Source organism: Ursus arctos, unplaced genomic scaffold (assembly GCF_023065955.2).
Source record: "Ursus arctos isolate Adak ecotype North America unplaced genomic scaffold, UrsArc2.0 scaffold_12, whole genome shotgun sequence".
Taxonomy (NCBI): domain Eukaryota; kingdom Metazoa; phylum Chordata; class Mammalia; order Carnivora; family Ursidae; genus Ursus; species Ursus arctos.
Window position 1 is genome coordinate 27,431,420 of NW_026622786.1, and position 22,554 is coordinate 27,453,973.

At 38.4% G+C, this 22,554-nt stretch overlaps 1 protein-coding gene across 6 annotated transcripts in view; it reads right to left on the reverse strand.

Annotated features, from left to right (window-relative positions):
* Nucleotides 1-2,982: 2,982 nt before the first annotated feature.
* The window catches only part of RWDD3 (RWD domain containing 3), a 42,916-nt gene continuing 23,344 nt past the window's right edge, over nt 2,983-22,554 (reverse strand). For all 6 annotated transcript variants that reach the window (XR_007190359.2, XR_008958774.1, XR_008958771.1 and 3 more), the window contains one exon: nt 2,983-7,203. The gene's annotated coding sequence lies outside the window, so the exon portion shown is untranslated. The remainder of the gene's footprint in view (nt 7,204-22,554) is intronic.

The following is a 22,554-nucleotide window of genomic DNA, read 5'->3' on the forward strand; positions in this document are numbered from 1 at the left end:
TGGTCGAGTAAGATAAGGTCCAGGAAGGCTTTATTGGATTTAGCAATTAGGAGGTCACTGATCATTTAACCTCTTTGTGCTTCAGTTTCAATACTTGTTAAATTAAATTGAAAAATAATCTCCAAGGCAACTTACAGCTCTAAAGACTCTCTCATGCGGGCTGGGTCTCTTCACACACAGAGACACACACAAAAACACATCCACACACTTATACACGCTCCCAGCACACATGGTAATCTCTTTCCTTAATCTAATTTTCTTATCTCTCTGCAGCTATATTTGCCTTTGGAGAATTCCAGTTCTCTTTGTTTAATGATAACAATGCTTTTTAAAAATCAGTTATGAGAGTCTACAGTTACCCGATAAACTGAGCTGCTGGACAATAAACTGGTTAATATTAGTTCCTATAAACATTCCTAATGCCTTGTAAATACATTTTATAATGCAATAAACTCTTCAGAATGTGACCAGATTTTTCTTTCACTTTAAAAAATTATTTCAGGGGCGCCTGGGTGGCTCAGTCATTAAGCGTCTGCCTTCTGCTCAGGTCATGATCCCAGCATTCTGGGATGGAGCCCCGCATCAGGCTCCCTGCTCAGCGGGAAGCCTGCTTCTCCCTCTCCCACTCCCCCTGCTTGTGTTCTCTCTCGCGCTGCCTCTCTCTTTCTCTCTCTGTCAAATAAACAAATAAAATCTTTAAAACAACAACAACAACAACAAAATGATTTTAAAACCCAGATTTACTCAAACGGGGCAAAAAAAATTATTTCCTCCTAAACTATCATTCATTCATTAAATATTTTCCAAATGCCTACTATGTCAAACAGTATAATATGTGCTTGGGAAATTAACAGCAAATAAAATAAACAGTCCATAGCTTCCAGGAGCCTGGAAGGAGGAAAGTAGGAGAATAAATGAGAAGTTGGTAACATTAGCAGCACACAGTCACTGCTATCATCTGGCCACATGGGTAACACACCTGAACCTTGACCTGCTCCTGAAAATAGAGCTCTGAGGAAGAAGTAAAGTATCAATTTACCAAAGAAAAAGATGGTGGCACGGCCAACAGCCACTCTGGAAAGGGGAGTTCTTAACCATCTGGGGGCCATAGACCCCGTCTCAGAATCATGTATTTAAATGTCTAAAACAAGAATACAAATATAACCAATCATATTGAAATATGGTTATCACCTTAAAAATTTGTGCTATGTGTATTTCTTTACTAACACATTAAATAACCAGACCCAGCAGCTGTCCTAATAACAACTATAATTTTGAAGCAGTGATAAGCACAAATGGCATGTTGAGCTACCTGCAACCCCATAATATGCTATTAAAAAATCTGTGATTTTCATTGGTGACAAAGTCACAGATACTCTTAATAATTCTGTGGTCTGCTGCCTACATTTATAATTGAACAAAATGTGAAATTTCAGTTAAAGCCTAATGAAAGTAAAGAATTGTTTTACTATCTAAATCCACAGGCCCCCCTGAATTCCATCCAGAGAACCCCTGGGCTCTGCAGCCCCTGTTCTAGGACATTAAACTCAATCAGGATTTTCTCCTTCAATAACATAGCTCCATAGTCACTTCTAGAGCTATAGTTCCCTCATTGGGATTTCCCAAAGATGTAGCTTGTCCATTATTTGGGGCACACTGCCATCCCACGGCTCCTCCGGAGGAGTTTAGCGTTAATAACATCCACGGCAAAGCAGCCTTTTAGGGCATTAGACCAAACCTGCAAATTAATGCACTGGCTCATCACAATTCATTAATCAAACTCAGACTGGATTTAACAACAGATTATTAAAGACTCAAAATTATACCCACAGAAGAAAAAAAAAAAACAACAGGCAGCTCCCAGAGGGTCAAATGTAATGTGAATGGTTTTGCATAAAACCATAAACCTGCTATTAAATTAAAAACAGGAAAAATTATGTCCACTGCTTATCTCCACTCATTTTTTTTAAAAGGAATGTTAACGCTAATTTATTTCTTTGCTGTCCCAGGTTACACGGTAAAAGACTAAAAGGTTACAATGCAGTGGTTCTTTTAATGTTTGGTTGAGCAACTTAAACTAACATGTCCTGACTGAGGTAAAGAATTAATGAAATTACTCCCATAATTCATTACTAATGGAACACTGTCAATGCTTTCAACTGACAGTTCACACAAACCCTCCACAGCCAGCGAGACACCTCATGGAGACTGAGGGGCTCACTCCTTTTGCTCCACAAAGCAGAACTCCGCACCTTGTCCTACAATTTCACTGATCTCTTACCTCTGTGTGTTTGCTCTCGACGAGCAGGTCTGTTCTCTCTGGGAACAAAAGCAGGAAGAGGAAACAATGATTGGAATTTTTCTTTCTCTTCGGGGAATTTAGGTAGACCCGCTGGGGATTCCCAACGATGTATAAACATTCAGAATGCTGTAATAGGGCAGATCACAGAGCTACAACGGGGTGCAAGGAATTTTTTTAAAGGTTAATATTTTAGAGCAGCAGTTATAGATAAAGAGCAGAACCCTAATAAGAAGTATGAAAAAAACTAACTTAAAAAACTGTATGATTTTGTGACATCTTTGCTCTTTCCCCATTAGGACTGAATCATTAGTTCTTTCTGTTTTTGCAGAAACAGAAGCAAAAATTACTGGCACACATGCTGGTTAAGGTAGGTAAGTGACATTTCTGGAAATACAAAGTGTTTTATTCAATGTAGGTACCTGTTTGATATTATAGAGTGTTTGGGTCTTAGTACTGTCTAGTTTAAACTTGAAACTCCTAAAGGGAAGGGTCTATGTCTTTGTTACACACATGAAAATAATTAATAACTTCTCTTGGAAGATAAACTCCTATCTGTATGCTGATCATATCAAGTGGCTATAAAATGAAGCTACGAGTGAGGCAAAATATACCAGTGATCATATAATCAATGCATAATGCAAACTATATTTAGATATAATAGAAAAAAGTCCAAAAGAGTCAACATATTCAAAACACTTTATAAATACAGGGAGATTCTAATACAACATGACTTGGGTTTGGGTTTTGCTCATATTGTGGTAGTTATATCATACGCAGTAAATACGTAGTTCGATTTTGTCACCCCCTCTCTCGACACCTGAACTCTTTCCTGCCCGCTTGGGATCACAATCCAGCTGAACACAGCATAGCAAACAGCGTCCATCAAGTGCTCAGTGACCTCTTAAAACGAAATGTATTCACCCTACATAGGCACGATATCTGGCCCATGGGGGGTACTCTGTATTTACTGACATGAAAAAATAAAACTCCCTCGCCTCTTTCCAAATGAAAACATCCTATGTTAGGATTGTCCTTCCAAAATCAGTCTAACCACTGCGAATTCCCACAAAGTGTTTTCATAGAGATTAACCGCAAGTAAGTGCCTCATAAAAAGATCTTGGATTTTTGCAGGGAGCCTCCAATCTCATGCAGATGCTTATTACCTACTCATGTGGAAAAACAGAAGCAACCAGAAGAGAAAGTTACATTTATTTGAAAACACAATTGTCAAACCCACATCACAGAAACAGGGGCCACCAAGATTAACAAAAATGAGGGAGACTTTAACTTTTGGACAGGAACACTTTGGGCACAAGAGTACAACTGCGATCCCTTATTTCTCTAAGTGTAATAACTGGGTAAATCCTAACAATAGCTACTGTGGATAAAGCTCTTGCTTTGAACCAGGCATTAGCCACTTGGGTGACACGGAACACCAACCCCATCATGTGGACATTAGCATCACTACTTTACCGCGCAGGAAATTCAGAGAGCTTCCGCAGCTCACCTGAGGTCATGCCAGGAGCTGCAGAACCAACGTGAAAAGTCACATCTCCTAAGGTGGCTGGGTGGCGCAGTCTACTAAGTGTCACACTCCCCGTTTTGGCTCCGCTCCTGATCTCAGGGTCCTGGGATGGAGCCCTGCGGTGGCTCCGTGCTCAGTACGTAGTCTGCTTGAGATTTTCTCTTTTCTGCTCTTTTCTCAGACCCCTTCCCAGGTGTGTCCTCCATTAGAGCTACTTCCAACCTAAAAAGAATCACAGAGGGAAAGATCTGGGCTCCATGCAGACCCTTGTACCAATTTTCCTTGGACAGCCCACAGAATATCAAGTGGTAGAATAGTAAAGCGCTTAACAGTTAGGCTATGGCATCGGATTGCCTAGAGTAGCTTCCCAGACCTCTGACTTCCTTAAATGGACAATGTTCTCTTCTTTGTGCCTCACTTTTCTCATAAGTAAAATGGGAGTGGTAACAGTCCTAACTTCATGAAGTCGTAGTGATAATTAAATAGGTTAGTAAATGTGAAATGCTTGTGCCTGACATAGAAAGCGCTGAATAGTGTTGAAAAGTGCTGAAAAGTGCTGAATGCTAGTTCTGGCTCTTCCAGCTACAACGGAGTGGAGATTGGGTCATCTACAGCTTGGTATCTTCACTGACCAGCTTCCAATCACCAGGTTTTGCTCAGCATCTAACACAGTACAACCTCAACAACAAAATAGCCTGAAAGTAGTTTTAATCTAAGACCTTAGGTTGTAGATTCTTTGCCGTCCCAGACATTTTGGCAATTCCTCCCTAAGTCCCAGTGGTAAAACTCAGCACTCCACCCCTCACGGGAACACTTAATCCATCCTGAGGACTGAGTGGTCTGGAGAAGTTGATCGGCATCCACTATTCTTTTTTATTTTTAAATTATTTAGTGATATCCCTCAATCAGTCATTTTCTCTTTCTGGGCTTTAATTTTTCAACTCTTAAATACTGAGGGGCAGAGATGGGCAGCTGGTGGCACAAACAGGGCAAGAAAGAATCTTCGCCACAGATGTTATCTGTGAAACCACTAGAACTGTCAAGTTAATAGCCCAAGATCACCCACCGAATAATTACAATTTTGAGATTTGAAATCACAACCTATTGTTGTCATATGCCTACTATTTATACTTCAACCTGTCCTTCTAATGAAAGGAAGAATTGGAATATCCTCTTTCATTACTATTATTTCTTAGCTGTAACTAACTATAACACATTACAACTATTAGACTCATAGCTAATTATATAATGATGATGATGATGATATATTGACAGCATAGAAATCTCTAAATTATGAGAACAGTGTAATATCACTTTCCATACTGGCTCCAGCATATGATAAAACTAAGGATCTAAATATTTTATTATTATTATTAGAACTGATGCAGTGCTGAGTTAAAAATCATGAGTCACATAATGTCCACACCCATATAACCCGAACTAATTCTTTGACAGAAGACACTCACTAAATGAATGTTCAATAAACACTTGTGTTTCCTGCCAAGGGGAAACTTTAAAAAATTTACTAGAAGTTCAAGCCAACAGGGGCGCCTGGGTGGCACAGCGGTTAAGCGTCTGCCTTCGGCTCAGGGCGTGATCCCGGCGTTATGGGATCGAGCCCCACATCAGGCTCCTCTTCTATGAGCCTGCTTCTTCCTCTCCCACTTCCCCTGCTTGTGTTCCCTCTCTCGCTGGCTGTCTCTATCCTGTTGAATAAATAAATAAAATCTTTAAAAAAAAAAAAAAAAAAAAAGAAGTTCAAGCCAACAAACTCTGTGGATCCTGGTGGCACAGAGTCCAGATCCTTCCCTCTTGGTTGGAAAAAGCAAAGGGAGTCAGGTAGTTTACAGGAGAAGATAATGAGAAGGAAGAATACACAGTAATCTGAGGTAAACTGAGTAAGGTATAAAGTCCTTCTCTGAGGAACACATCCTTTCATATCCTAAGGTTATCCCCAGGTAAAAATGTCTAAGTGACAGAGACTCTTGCCACAGGTCAAAAATCCATCTGACCACGGGTGAACCAGGCTGCTGAGCCTAATCCTAAACTATATTTGGTAAAATCATTCTCTCTGGATCTATAAAATGCAAATGCTAGAATTATCTTGTTAGCCACCAAAAGAAAAGAAACCTTGAGAATAAAGTTGTCATTCCTAATTAAAATGGGCTTTTTTAATTCCTTTAACTAACTAAAGTAGATACAAATATTGTAAATACTTAACTGACTAAAGAAAGATTCTACCCTTAACTCCAGTTACAGAACACTTAATTTATATATGATGCAGCTTACAACTATTCAGCAGTATGGTTGGGGTAAGTCTCTTCGGCCTACTTTTTAAATGATTAAATACTCTCCATCCAAGTAAATAGACATCTTCAGGGCTGCATTTTGCATGATAAAACATTCCTTAAACACATAAGCCTTCACTCAAGATTAAAGAGGGAAAAAAAAATCTTAGTGACAGTACATTCATTATGTCTTTATTAAGGATGGACTTTTCCATAGGGTTATGTGCTGCTGAAAATAAGGCTCAGTTTAATAACAAAGCAAGCTTTCCTAGTACTACAAAAATTGTAAAATTTTAATGTTTAATGTATTCCTTAATTATAGAAAACTCTGCAAAGAATAACATCCTTGAAATTTACTATGCAAATGCTCTTAATTTATGACAAATTGCTCTTTAAAGCACAAGTATTAAATCTCTATTAGATTGTTGAGGTAACGTACTAATATGCATCACTAAGATCTTAAATTTCTAAGTGGCAATGCTGTTTGTTAGATGCAAACAAGGATTACCTTAATTAAAATATAGTATCCCCAGCCTCTCAGCAGATTTAGCTCAGTCTTTATATAGGACAGGTTCATTATCTACCTCGAGTTAATAAAAGTATGACCTACTGTGGTTATTTCCTTTAAAATTTAATTTTAATTACTATTTTGTTAATGGAAATAAAGCACTAAAGAATTGTGAAGATGATCCAAAAGCAATTTTGAAAACTTAATTAAAATACCTCTTGAAAGCTTCAAAAGGAATTTAACACTTACGTGGTTTGATAACTGATGGCTTTACAAATACAGCATTAGATACCAACTCTATAAAATAATCATTGAATGAAACATGCTTTAGAACTCAAGCACTTCCTTAGTCTACAGCTTGAACTAATGGTGCAACTAAATAGGTATAAACATAAAACTTTTCCTTCAAAATTTTAATATTAGACAAAGGTTCTTAACAAAGAAATGAAATGAGTAACCATTACACAGTGTCTTCACAATACATAAACCTTAAATGCATTCAGAGTTTTTGCATAAAACCATTGGGGCTAAATCCAGATAATTGCAGATGTGTTCAGTTTGTCTTCTGATCCTTCGGGACCTGAATATAAAATTAAAAGGCTGGTAAGATGTTGTATAAAATTCAGTACCAGAGTTTTATTAGGCCGCTTCCCCTCCAATCTAAATTTCAAACGTTTACACATCTATTATTGATCTTATCTGTGAAAATATTGGTTCAGTAAATAGCCTTTAAACATAACACAATCCATAGATTTTATTGAGATTCACTACTCCTGAAAAAGATAAGAATATGAGAAGCAGGGTATAACAAAGAGCATGCTCCGGGGAAGAAATACAGTCTTCGTGATATTCAAAATATATTTAGCAGCTCTTATATTACAAAACTCACAATGTTATGGTTCATAATGCAATATGCATTTTTGTACTAGACCACTTGACTACTTCCAGTAAGTAAAATCCCTGCATTCATTAGCAATAAAGAATTTTTCTTCTTACAGATCTATTTAACGAAAAAAGCATTTTTCCAGACACCACCCCCTACCAAATCCCTCCCCCCAAAAAATCGGTGTGCCATCTCATTTAACATCAAGTCAGGGATCTATTTTTTTTTTTTAAAGATTTTATTTATTTATTCGACAGAGATAGAGACAGCCAGCGAGAGAGGGAACACAAGCAGGGGGAGTGGGAGAGGAAGAAGCAGGCTCATAATGGAGGAGCCTGATGTGGGGCTCGATCCCACAACGCCGGTCTCATGCCCTGAGCTGAAGGCAGACGCTTAACCGCTGTGCCACCCAGGCGCCCCTAGGGATCTATTCTTTTAAACATGGGAATTCCAACTTCAGAAATCAAAGAAATTTCACTAAAAATGAAAAATAAACATATGACTAAAATAACGGCATAACAATTAAGTTGAGGTAACACTGAATTTCTGTAAATCTATATTAACCTTGAAATGTGATTTAAATTCACACTCACAAAAATGGCCTAATTGAACTAAAGAAATTCTGTAAAAATAGGTGTCCATCTTTTGTTTTTTTTTTTTTATTCACCACACAGGAAATTGCCAATTTATGAGTGAGTTATTTTCTAAGAGTTTACTTACATGTCAGTTTTTTGAGACTTAAGAAGAATATTACCCTAGAAGCAATAAATAAGGATCAGGTTCATCCTAAAAAAAAATCTATAAAAGCCTTAATTTAGCTTTATAGTGTAGCTGAAAGGCTTGCAATGAAATATAGCAGAAAGCAAAACTGTTTCAATACTAGTAATTAAAGCAAATGGAAAGTTAAATTGAATAAAAGATAGTTTATTATTCTTAAATGCTCTGGGAATAATAGACTTAATTGGAAGAGAAAGTAAATGTAGATGAGACATTTGTGAGAATTCTGAAGGGGACTTCTGAGGTTTTTCAAGGCCTTTCGAGGTTGTTGTCACCAATTCTGTACAGGTCTTAATTTCGTGTGAAAACATAACATGTATTAATTATACAGTGGAGGGGAGTTTAAAAAACGAGTGCGTTTTTCTTTTCTTGTTGCAAGAATTCTCTAATATTCACTTGATTTTTATCAACAACGATAACAGTAATTTTTAACTGATAACTGCAATGGGAAAAGAGGGAGGATAGAGATTTTCCTGGAGACGATACATGCTCACGCTCACGCACACGCACGCACACACATGCACGCTCACCAGAAGAAAGGAAAGGAGGCAGAAAGGAACAATGGAAAGGTATTGGATAGAAGGGAGACAGGGTTAATAAGGAAGCCTGCACATGAGAAAAACAGTAACTTGAGGTCTCTTTGTTGGAATGTTTTATTCGTCTGGTTGGCTGGTTGGTTGTGTGAGTGTGTGTGCATAAAACAGAGAAGAGAGGGAGAGAAACCAGCTGCATTTCCTGACAGCCATCCTTCAATTTAAGCTAGTGTTTTAATCTCGGCTGTTTTTTTGAGAGTAAAATGTACCGAAGTGGTGGATGATTCCTATGATCCCTTACATTCAAAATACAGTGGCTTATGTTTCTATACTAATAAGCGTTGAGAAGAGACATCATAAAGAAGCCTTAGAATAATTCAGTTTTTGCATAAAACCACAGTGATTTAGCTATATTATTACAAAATATTTTGTTTGTATTTTGGTCCTCTAGGACCTATGGAAATTACCAAGCTGATAATGTACTACATAAAATTCAGTACCAGAGCTATATTAGGCAAAGACCAAAAAAAAAAAAAAAAAAAGACCACCAAAACAAAACAAAACAAAAAATCAACTTAGAGCTTTTAACATGCTCATGTGCACTGGGACTCTGTAAGAATACGTAGTGCTTCCCACACCGGTCTAAACTTTTCTCAAGGGGTATCTGTCAGTGTTTGCATTCTGTGAAGCACACTCTGGGAAAAGCAGAGCTAGAGTCAGGAATAAGACAAAGATTCCCACTGACACCCCTGTTGTCCAGGAGTGTGCTGGAGGATCTAGCCAGAGTAGTAAAATGGGATAAAGAAACGTGGCATACATCAGAAGGGGAGAGATAGCATTATCATTCTTTGTGAATGATATTAGAAAATCTAAGAGAATCAATGAACATCTATTAAAACTAACAGAGAGTTTAGAGGAATAACAAAATATGAAAGCAATAATTTTCACTTATACCAACAATCAGTTGGAAAATATAATAGGAACAAATACTCCACTCTTAATAGGAATTTAAAAGAGAGAAAGAGAGATCACCCAAAAGAAAAATGGTCAAAGAATATTAACAAGCAATTAAGAGAAATATGCAAATAGTCAATTAACATATGAACAGATGTTCAAATGCAATAATAATCAAAAAAATATAAATTAAAACAAGATACCATTTTCCCCTTATGAGAACTGAAATGATTAAAAACGTGGGCAATACCCTATGTTGATATGAAATGTGGAAGGAAAAGACACCCTTATGCAAGTGGTATTACTCAGAGTCCAGACAGGAAATTAAGAACACACTCAAATTGGGTAATTTGAAGAGCATTTAATAAAAGGGTTATCCATAAGGGTGTCAAGCAGGGTGGAGGGAACCGACAAGGAAGAGGGCAGTCTCCAGGACTAGAAAAACAAAGTGGAGCAGAGAGAACTGTAACCGTAGGTCTGGGAACGCAGCCAGCCCTCGATTAACACCACAAGAAGAGCCAAGGAGAAGCGGAACCTCTTAACTCTCCTTCCTTCTCATCTCCTGCCAGTGCCTCCCCGCCCAGACAACCTGGCCCAACCAGAAGCCTGAAGGGAAGGGACCTATACTCCCAGGTCAGCTTCTCAGAGCACAAAACAGGGTAGAAAAGGGTAGAGGGCACCCCTCTCCGGGGTGCAACATAAGATAGCTAGCATATAAGTGTTAGAGAAAGTATAAATTAGTAAAGCCAAATTGAATGATAACTTAGCAACATATATCATAAATTTAAATATTTACATATACCATAATATTTGTTTAGTCATTAAAAAAAAGAAGAAGAAGAAACGGTAAGAAAAATATCAAACCATTAGCAGAGGTTGTCTCCAAGGAAGTTTGGAAAGGAAGCTCAAGGTTGTAGGGTCAGCCAGATCCGGGTTTGCATCCTGACTCTAGCTGCTTAATCAGTATTTTTTTTACTATAAAGAAAGAAGACAGGAAATCAAACTGACTTGAGGAAGACAGTTCTGATCAAGGCTCACACCACCAAACTACAGAGAAGCTGGGGTATTGGTCTGCCTTCAGAAATACCTGGATCCAGGGACTCAAACCTCATCAGGTTCTTCTCTCTCTTCCCTCCATTCACTCTTGCTCTCCTCCCAGAGGCTACCAGCTCTGCTCCTTCTGGTTGGCTTCGTTCTATCAGGCCAGCTATTCCCACAAGTTCAATCCATGGCCAAACACAATGATAAAAATATATTTTTCAAGCCACAAAGCCAGAGAGAAAAGTTTCCCTGGTGCTTCAGTTGAAATTCTTCCAGAAAATGCCACTGCTTGGACAAGCCCGGATCACGTGGCCAACCATGACGGAACCATATGGTAAGCCCCAGGACCAGGGCATGATGATTGGCCAAATGCCCCACTCTGTGCCCAAAGGACATGAGAATTTTGATTAGCCTCCATGCCACCACAACCACATGTTTGGGAGAGAAGAAACACAATCTTCCCCAAAGAGAAATTTTCTTCTGGACAATAAAAAGGCAAATAAATACCACATAAATGATAACCTTGGACCAATTACTTAACACATCCGACTCCCAGTTTCCTCACATATGAAATGAAAGAGGTGATGGTGGGGCACCTGGGTGGCTGAGTCCTTAAGCGTCTGCCTTCAGCTCAGGTCATGATCCCCAGGGTCCTGGGATCGAGCCCCGCATTGGGCTCCCTGATCAGCAGGAAGCCTGCTTCTCCCTCTCCCACTCCCTCTGCTTGTGTTCCTTCTCTCACTGTCTCTCTCTGTCAAATAAACAAAATCTTTAAAAGAAAAAAAAAAGAGGTGATGGTGCCTATATCGGAGGATTATTGTGGAATTAACCCTATGTGTTGATCTTATTCTCTTACTATTCTTTTTATCTCTGTATTTTCCAAATTATTCTTTTTTTTTTATAATAGCTCCATGCTTGGCGTGGAGCTCTACCCAGGGCTTGAACTCACAACCCTGAGATCAAGACCTAAGCTGAGGGGCACCTGGGTGGCTCAGTATATTAAGCATCCAATTCTTGATTTCAGCTCGGGTCATGATCTCATGATCTCAGAGGTGTGGAATCAAGCCTGGGTTGGGCTCTGCACTCAGCGGGGAGTCTACTGGAGATTCTCTCTGCCTCTTCCCCCCCAACCACGTGTGCACTCTCTCTCACTCTCTCTCAAATAAATAAATTAATCTTCAAAAAAAAAGACCTGAGCTGAGATCAAGAGCTGGATGTTTAACCAACTGAGCCACCCAGGTACTCCATATTACTTTACTTTGTAAAAGAACATGTGTTTCAGGAGGCCTGGGTGGCTCAGTTGGTTAAGTGTCTGCCTTTCGCTCAGGTCATGATCCCAGGGTCCTGGGATTGAGTCCTGCATTGGGCTCTTTGTTCAGTGAGGAGCCTGCTTCTTCCTTTGCCTGCTGCTCCCCCTGCTTGTGTTCCCTCTCTCTCTCTCTCTGACAAATAAATAAATAAAATCTAAAAAAAAAAAAAAAAAAAGGAACATGTGTTACTTTTAATCATGATGAGAAACCTGTTTCCATTTTGAGAAAGAAAGGAGAGGCCAAAACATTAACTCAGGAAGAGCTGTCAAGTTAAATTAATCACTACTTAAAATTTGTATTACTTTTATAGTGACTATTTACAAAACACATAGAACTAACCATTGCTTCTCTATATGCTTTGCATACCTTATCAAATTTAATGCTCACAAAGACTACATGAAATTGGTGCCGTCCCCATTTTACTGACAAAATTGAAACGCAGAGAAGTAAACTAATTTACCCAAGGAGACAAAGCCAGTAGCTAATACAGCTGCTATGTAAACTCAGGTCTGTCTAAAGAAGTGGTCTGCCCACCATAATCTGTGGCCCACATTCGACCTGCCCCTGATTTTCTACAACCCATGAGCTGAGAATGGTTTTTCCACTTTTTAAGTGTGGAAACAAAGGAGAAGAATACTTTTTATGAAACATAAAAATTACGTGAAATTCAAATCTCAGTGTCCATCAGTAAGGTTTTATTGGAACACAGTCCTGCCCATTTATTTAGATCTTCTCAGTGGCTGCTTTAGCGCTACGTTGGCAGAGTAGTTGGGAGAGAGATCACGTGGCCTGAGACGCCTAAACTATTTACTATTTTGTTCTTTACAGAAAAAGTTTTGCCAACTCTGGTCTAAATTCCAAACACATTATTTGTCAAGGATCTTTCACTACCTATCCGGATACTGCCTAAAAATTATTGGATGCTGCTCCTAGGAGGTGTCTGGTGGCCCAAGCAAGAGTATTTCAGAGCAAGAAAATAGACGAGCACACACAAATTCATCTGGGGGGAATGGAGAGCAATAGAGGAGCTTAGAAAAAGAAAAAGTCTGCAGCCATTCCACCCTGACTGACCTGATCTTAGAAGCTGGGTAGGGTTGGGCCTGGTAGTACTAGAATGGGAGGTGAGGTAAGAAAATGCACCAACTGGGGCGCCTGGGTGGCACAGCGGTTAAGCGTCTGCCTTCGGCTCAGGGCATGATCCCGGCGTTATGGGATCGAGCCCCACATCAGGCTCCTCCACTGTGAGCCTGCTTCTTCCTCTCCCACTCCCCCTGCTTGTGTTCCCTCTCTCGCTGGCTGTCTCTATCTCTGTCGAATAAATAAATAAATAAAATCTTAAAAAAAAAAAAAAAGAAAATGCACCAATTAATGACATCTGCTCAGGGCGGAGTAGGGGAAGGGAATGGTTATTGGTTCTCAGTGGCATGGGGAGAGACCATTCACTTACATAAAATGTTTAGTTGAATTCCTGAACGCAAGATCACACATCATTCACAACACCTAGTGGGGGCAGAAAACTTTTTTGTTATAAAAAGTTTGGAAGTGAATCCTGCATGACATTTTAAGTTTATAAAGGTAATCTAAAGAGGGGGGCCTGGGTGGCTCAGTTGGTTAAGTGCCTGCCTTTGGCTCAGGTCATGATCCCCGTGTCCTGGGATGGTCATGCTCCCTGCTCAGCGGGCAGTCTGCTTTTCCCTCTCCCTCTGCCCCTCCCCCTCCACTCCTGCTCTGTATCTGGCATTCTCTCTCTCAAATAAATAAATAAAATCTTAAAAAAAAAAAGTAATCTAAAGAAAGAAAAAAAAAGGACATGGGTGAGGAGTAAAGAACAATCTATTAAAATTCTTATAACAGAAACTAAAAACCTTTGAATCAGTTTGTAAATATCAGAAGATAGTCTGCTTTTCACTATACATAACAAATATGGCCTGTCAGATTGACAGCAACCCTAGGGAGTTTTCTTATGTATTCCCTGCTTCATTATACTAGTACTACATTTACATCGTCCTTGGAAAATAGTTATCTACTATTTTCTCAAAAATCTCTTAAGACTGTACAATCACGTGTATTCAGAAAAGAATTTCCCATAACCTCTATACTTAAGCGATGTGTCTAGTATAATCAAAATATCAACATTAAAAATAATTTCAATCAGAGAGATGGAACAGTAAATCCATGACTTGTTTTTTTATTTCATCACCGACTTATTGTGTAGCTAAGATATATATGAATGTTATCTAGGCTTTGAGTTTTCTATTTATGAATCTAAGCAAATATGGAATATTTTAAGAATTGGACTTAAAAACTGTGTGAATTTCCTTATGGTCTCTGACAATAGATGTCAGGTAAGTACAGGGGATTCTCATCATGGTATCACTAGACTCTACTTCTCAAAGTTAAAAACATGAGTTCCCCTAAGAGAACTAAGGAGCCACTGGGCCACAGAAGAACGAGTAGTAGACAAGACAGAGTGTGAGTGCTCACTGCTACTTAATCTCTCAGCTTCTTCTTTCTCTACTTCTGAGCAGTTATGTGTATTAGATAATATTGAAGCCCTTCATGCACTGCTAAGTGCTGTAAGATGTGAGTTTGTGTTATTGTCCTTAATAATTGCCCTTCGGATCTCAAAGGCAACTGATTCAGAAACACAGTGCATTGCGAAGAGACCCAGACCATCTTTAAGCAAGTTTCTGATGTCTGCTTAGGGTTAAGTAATCATGGCATATATTTCACATGCAGCATTACAAGTAGAAATTAAATAGGAAAAGGTTGATGGGTTGCAGGAAATACAGAACATCTCGTTCTAAGTAACTCATGGTTTCTTTGTCTCACTGGGTTGACAAAACTACGGTGGAGTCTTGATTGGAGATTGCACATTACCTGGCAGGCAGGTTAACCTTTCTACGCTACAGGATTTGGGTTCAAAAGCTGAAGACAAAACCACCATGTGTCTAAAAACTGATCTTTTCAATTCTACTGTGTAAGTAGGTTGAAACTGCTGTGCCTGTTAATTAACCCCTGAATCCCGTCAAGATAATTGAAGCATAAACTTAAGATAAGATTTATGTGGCAGACAAAGTAAAGAATTCCAGAGCACGTGGCTCTCCACCCTGTGCCCTCTTCCCAGCTCAGTCTGACAAAGAGCAGATTCCACAGCCTTGGCCCAGGGCCACTGAAAGGAATAAAGTGTGCACTTGGAAACCAAATAAAAATGTAATGCCTCACACCATACTGTCAAACATATATTTTATGGATATCTGGTCTTACAGAATTTTCTTGTTCTCCTTGTATGTATTTTTTTGTGTAGAGAAAGGATAAGCAGATTCCATTGTTGTCTTTTCTCGTTTGGTTAAATGTTGTAGTATTAGGCCAATGATAAGATATCAACTACTTTCATTTAGAAATTATTTTAGTTATAGACAATGATCTGTTTGGCTTTGTTCAAAATCAGCTCCAGGATGATCCTTCTTATATTTCCATTAACTATGAAATTAAAGAGAGGAGGCAATTTTTAAAAGAGAAATATTGCTTTTACCCTGAAACCCTAAGTGTTGAGTTTCTGCCTGCAGTGGGTTTTTTCAATTAAATTATAAACCATGGGTAATAGAGATTTATAATGGGAGTGGTGATACAATCTTAACTATAGGGAAACCATCCGACACGCTCTATGCTGTATATGGATGGATTATTTGCATTAAGTTATCTTTAGGGAATGCAAACAAAACAAAGAAAAATGTAAAGCCTGTCACATTATTAGCATAAAATCAAAGTCCTTGAATGCGTAATTGTTCCATACCCAAAGCATTAACGGATTTTATTCTTAGAGTTCAAAGACCTCCTAATTAATATGCAAAACGGCCTCATTTTGTAAGCAAGTTTGGTTTTTTTTTTTTTCCCTTCTCAGCAAAGAGACAGTTCTTTGCTGGAGGAAAATACTATGAAGGGTAGAAAACACTAATATTGATATAAAAGCTCACACATCCGTATAGCCAAAAACAATAACAACTAGATGCTATTAGAATATTTATTTTTCCTCAGTCTATGTATAACTATAAATTGTATGTTTAACCAAATAATACCTAGCTTAGGAAGATTAAGTGCACAAAATATAAAAAGAATGCAGTCTTTCTCTAGAAAAGATAACCTATTTGTACATTTTTTTAACTATTAAAAAGAAAGAAAATCCAATAGAAAGATAAATTTTGGACCTAGTAATATAAGTTTAAATTATGTGACTCCAAATCCAATTTTACAAAGCAGTCCTCTCCAATTTACATGGCCCCAGTTACCAGGATTGTAAAAAGAAAAAAAAAATTATTAAATTATACAATTTTTTAAAAAATGTACCAACAAATGGATGTTTTTCCAGAATTCTGACTTTTCAGAATGCTATCAGAATACTATAATTCTTGGAAATGATTTACTGGGTTATTTTCTTTAATAAATTTCTTTCCAGTATGGACAGTACAGAACAACGGATTTTTATTCTGAGTACTTATATATTTTTAAATAATTTATGCTCTTTAGAGTATTTGACATATGTTGTAAATCAAAGTATAACCATCACAACACTGTCGTGTTTTAGAAAATGTAGTGATTTCTCTTAACCAAGAAATAGTGTTCCGATGAAAGAGATATGAGGTCTTAAAATACGGTGTAGTGTCTAATGTGTCTTACTCATTTGAGCAATGGCACATCAATCTACAGGACTCAACCTTCAGCTGTCACACCAGGCTCACTGCCTGATTAGGAATAATCCTCCCCTAATAGTCGGTATTCATGAGGCCAATGTTGATTAAGAATCTGCTATGTGCCAGGGAGTGTGTCGGGCTCCCCATCATTACCTTTATCCCATTTGGGTTTCATATTTATATTTTGCATTTACATTTATACACATTTATATTTACCAATGGTAACCTGCTACAGCTAGTTTTGAGATTATCCCATTTAGCAGTGCATTAAACCCTTAGTCAGAATGTTCAAGATGTAAATTCATGCCAAGCATTTTAGATAAAAAGTTATTCTTTCCAAAAGTCTTCTAGGGTTAGTGAAGAGGGAAGGATAACAATTTATTAACGTCTTTTTCAAGTTCTTAACACATAATCAATACTCAGCAAATGAGAATGAATGGTTAGATGACAATATTAAACCATAAACCACTTGACTCAAAATTTAAAAAAGGAATGTTTAGAGTGGAAGTTTAAAATTTATATCTTAAAATGGAAGAAATACAGATTACATATTTAAAACTTAACTTTGAATGTGAAAATAGTTCTACTTATTAAAATGCCTTGTCAATAGGAGATTCTGCTTTTGTCTCATTAAATAAGTTTGCACAGGTTAAAAATGACATTTATCATACACTTAAAAAAAAATCGTGTTCCAAAAAGACTTGATTATTTAAATCTTGTTCAACATAATGGCTGAGTTTAAAAATATTTTCACACTTTTATCAAGTAAAAATACCAGCCTCTTTGCTAACTCTGTAGACACAAAAGTTGAAATCAAAGTTGTTAATGACAGAAAAAAAAACCTCTTTGCTTATTTTTTGTATTTTTAAATGAAATGTAACAAAGCTTTTCATTTATAAAGCCCTTTACAGTTTACCAAGTGTTTTCACACAAGCCACCTTCTTTTAAGGGACTTAGGATGCTTCTGTGAGAAATTACTACCCACAGATCACTACCCATGACAGTTCTATTGGATTTTTAGCTAGTTAAACCACATCTATAATATAGAATTCAATTCCAGGTGCCACATTTTAAGAGGGACTTTGACCAATTAGGATGTAATGAAAGGCAAATGTCCAGTTGAATAGGAGAAGCTATAATTTTTGATAAATTATTCAAGCAACTTGGGAAGCAAAGAATAAGAAAAGGTATAATATCTGCTTTCAAATATTTGAAGGGCTGTCATGGAGAGAATCGTATACTAATTCTGTGTTGCTCCAAGGCCAGAACTAGGATAAAAAGCTGGAAGTTAAAGAAGGCAGATTCTGATTCAATGCAAGAAGGAAATTTTATCCACTTGTGCTGTCCAGTAACAATAACGGCTGCCTCATAACAGTGATATCAGCCTCTGGAGGTTTTCAAGGAGACGTTGGATATCTGTCAAAGTTACAACTTTTAAAAATTCCTGCGCTGGGTAGGGAGTTGAGCTAAAACTCTACGTTTCTGTCTAAGTCTCAGATTCTACTTTTCTAGAGAAGGTGAAATACGCAAATGCAATGTAAAATATTTTTATTGTATGCTCATTTCTCTAATAGCAGGATGTTTTTAAGGTTTTTGTTTTTAAATAAATGTAAGACTCTGTGATACTCAGAGTGCTTACTCCCAACTAAAAGTCATTTAGCCGCTTAAAACATCTAATACGTATGAAGCAAGTTTCAGGCATTGGATCATGTACGTTCTATTCATGCATAAATAATTGCAATCATAAGAAAACAGCTTTCATTTGTGAAGAAACCCTATGAACTTACAATGTATACATGACTATATATTTAGGGATAATTTTACAAATCAAGAATAAAGAAGAGGGGCGCCTGGGTGGCACAGCAGTTAAGCGTCTGCCTTCGGCTCAGGGCGTGATCCCGGCGTTATGGGATCGAGCCCCACATCAGGCTCCTCTGCTAGGAGCCTGCTTCTTCCTCTCCCACTCCCCCTGCTTGTGTTCCCTCTCTCGCTGGCTGTCTCTATCTCTGTCGAATAAATAAATAAAATCTTTAAAAAAAAAAAAAAAAGAATAAAGAAGAGTCTCTCTCCTCTCTAAAGCACCAGAACAGAATGGAGCAGATATTTCCCTGGAGACTGTAGCTATTGGAAAATAATTGTTTGCTTGGCTCCGTGAGGTCTCCTTGTATTATATATAGGACTAAGGAGGTAATATAATTCTCTTCCAAATGAAGATGTATAGGCCTATGTCTTAAAGTCCTGGTTTTGCTACCAGATGTATGAATGCTCTTACGTAAGTTACTTCAGTACCTTGCTTTAAAAAAAAAAAAGGAATTGGATTAAACTATCTTTTTAGTACCTCCTAGATGTAAGGTCTATGACTTCTATATACACGCTACCCCAGTCAAGCAGTCAAACACTGTCAACCTGCAGGAACAAACTATGAACCTAAAAAAGAATTTGTAAAGCCTACAATTGTGAGTATGAATGGAAATAACAAAAAGAAGAAAGAGATGAAGCTTAAGAAGACATGTTGTGATTGGCTATCACTCTCCTTGGATGATGATGGCTCTAAAAGCTAAGCCCTGCTGCCCTAAAGTCATAAAATTTGGAGGAAGTGGTAAGAAAGGGAGAAAAGAGACAGCAAAGGAGGGAAAGGCAAAAAAAAAAAAAAAAAAAAAAGGAAAGAGGAAAGAAATCAATAAGCAGCCAATCTCTGCGATGGCAGAGATTAAGGGAAGCATCAGAAATGGTGTATAGGAAAAAGAGACAGAGGGGAAATGGAGCAGAAGGAGCAGAAAGAAAAAGGAGGAATCAACACTTGGAATGTGAAGCAATGGGGTACCCGTGTAAAGTGGAAGTGGAGGCTCATTCACCTCAACAGCCCAGGACCCAACTTTCCTGTATCACAGGAGGCTGGAGCGCCGGCTGTTAGTGATGATCCCCACGTCACGAGCTTAGATCATGTTCTATACATTCTGTTCATCAGATGAGTGCAAAACATCTTTAAAATGTTATCATCTCTAAAATGTTTTCAAAAGAGCCTTGTTAATTAAGGAACTGAACTTTGGATCGTGGGGAACCTTATTCATCCAAGCTAAGTGAGTTGCTCTCTGGTGCATGGAGTGGGTTCACGCACAGATATTCATGGATGATTTATAAATAGATATAAAGAACTTCATGCCGAGGGCCTAGAACAAAGCTCTAGCCATAAAGAAATCAAATACATTCCGCCCTTCTTTCTATTCTCTTTCTCCTTGGATTTCTTGGGAATTCACGTTTGTGTGGGCTGACGGTGTAAATCCAGCCGTGGGCTTAAAGAAAACCAAGAAGTGAGCAAAAATTAAATCCGCAGACTTTTCTCCATTTCTTCCCCTGCATGTTAATTTCATACGAATTTGTGTCTTTTGGAAAACTCCAAGAAAAATCTTAAGTCATTTAGGTTGTCTGTAGATATTAGCACCACACAAATTTCCAATCATTATTAGTAATAATTCTGAGAAACAGAAAGATGATAACAACAAAAACGAAAGCACACACATTGGGACACCTGCATGGCCCAGTTGGTTAAGCGTCTGCCTTCGGCTGTGGTCATGATCCCAGGGTCCTGCATAGGGCTCCTTGCTCAGCAGAGAGCGTGCTTCTCCCTCTGCCTGCAGCTCCCCTTGTTTGTGCACGCGCACGTGCACGCTTTCTAACAATTAAATAAATAAAATCTAAAGAAAACCCAAAAAACAAAAACGAAAGCCCGCCAAATTGACATGTACTTTAATAGAAACATGGGAACATAAACTATGAATGTGCCAAGGTGATATTTCCCTGAAAACAGTCAAAGCATATTTATCTATAGGATATGATGTCAGATGGTATTTCGCACACGCATCTCCCCTCACGTGTTCTTGTATCCCTTACCCAGCCCCAAGAGCTCCGGCCTCCCACCTCCTCTAACAACAGGAAATGGCTGTTGGAAGTTGAACGCAGGGCAACAGAGGAATGAAATTCTTATGCCACATGTTTTGAAATCTTACTTCGAATTAAGAAAATCTAGGTTTCTAAGAACTCCAGGCAACAAATTGAAGCCGTACTAAGGCATCTGGACAAATTCACAATCAGTCACGTTTTAGCTTCTATTATTTTACTAGGATTCAATCTTCAGATCCGTCAAGGCTGGATTGGATGGCATACGATAGAAAACTGAAAAAGGGACTGAAAGCCAAAAAGGTATATTCTTTCACATTAAAAAAACATTCAGAAGGTAGCTCCTATTTTCTGCTCCATTTTCACCCTCAAGCTTTCTTCGTAATCCAAGATTGCTGCTGGCCTTTCAGCCACTGTGTCCAGGGTCCAGGCGGCAAAGGGAGGAAGGACCAAGGCGCGGCTCAGAGTGAGTCAGCGCCTCGAAGAGCCTTCCTGGAAGTCACACAGCACTCTCCCTTACTCTGAATTTAGTCTTATGGCCATAATTAGCTTCAAGGGGAGCTGCAAAATATAGTTTTTATTCTAGATAGTAATGTACCCAGGTAAAAATTACTAAGAAATTACTTAGAAAATTATTAAGAAAAATTTATTAAGAAAGAATGTTAGATGGAAATTAGGTAAACACGTAGTGACCTCTACCATCACTAGCTTTTCTCTCTCCAGGGGACATAATATTATCAGGGCAAGGGAGGGGGCGGTGAAAGGGGTTTTAGAAGAGCTATTTTGGGAGAGAGACAGCAGGGCCTGGAGATAAGCAGAACCAACCTGAAAGGACCAAGTGCACAAAAGCAAAAGGAGTGTTCAGAGACCTCCCCCTCCCTGAGGGGGCCCAGGGACACTCCAGTGAGCCCCAAGAAAGAGCATAGGAACAGAATCTGTGCTCTCCCACGATCCAAGCTACATTCGAGTATCTCACCAGTGCAAGAGCTGTGTTAGTCGGCCTACCCACTGGTTTCTGGCAAGGTCTCCCAATGGCTGGCTGTTAGTGTTCCAGAAAGAGTGTGCCCCTCTAGGCCCTGAGGCTTGCCATGATCTGGGTGGGCAGTGTCCCTTACAAGGGCTCTGGACATTCAGAATTCCCCTGAAACGGAAATTATGACACTAAACAACAAGATGGGCCCTGTGATCATAGGTTTTGTTTTGAGTTTTTAAATGTACATTCATAGACACACAAATCAGTCTTTCCAGAATCCAAAGGTGGAGTTGAAATTTCTCTAGTAACACCATTTGTATTCATTTCACATAACTCAATATTTACTGAGCTTCTAATAAGCAAGTTTTTACCCTCAGAAATCTTCCAATCTAGTAGTGGGGACAATAAAAGCACATTTAAAACTATAACATAAAGTACAGAATGTACCAAGAAAAAGCAAGGAAGAACAAGCAGAAGATGAAAAAGGAAGAACTAACCTCAATGCAGTCCTACTATGGGTCTAACACCGTGCGAGGTGCATTTGTAACATTATTTAATCCACTGACAAGTCTAAGGGATAAGGAAGTGGGATTATTCTCATTTCCATATGGGAAAATAAAAGCTTGCTACAAGAATTTAGACCAAAGAACAGTTACTGATCCCAGAATGGGGATCAAACAGTTTATAGAGGGAAACATTCTGAAAACAGAAAAAAAGATCAGCAGATAGCTGGCAGAAGAACGGACAAGAGGAAAGGACATTTCAGGAAGAAGGATGAGCCTGAGTATATGCAGAAGAAAAAATAAGATGTGGTTAACTAGTTTAGGTAGGTCAAAACGATATGTAGAAGATGAGTGGAAGATAAAACCAGA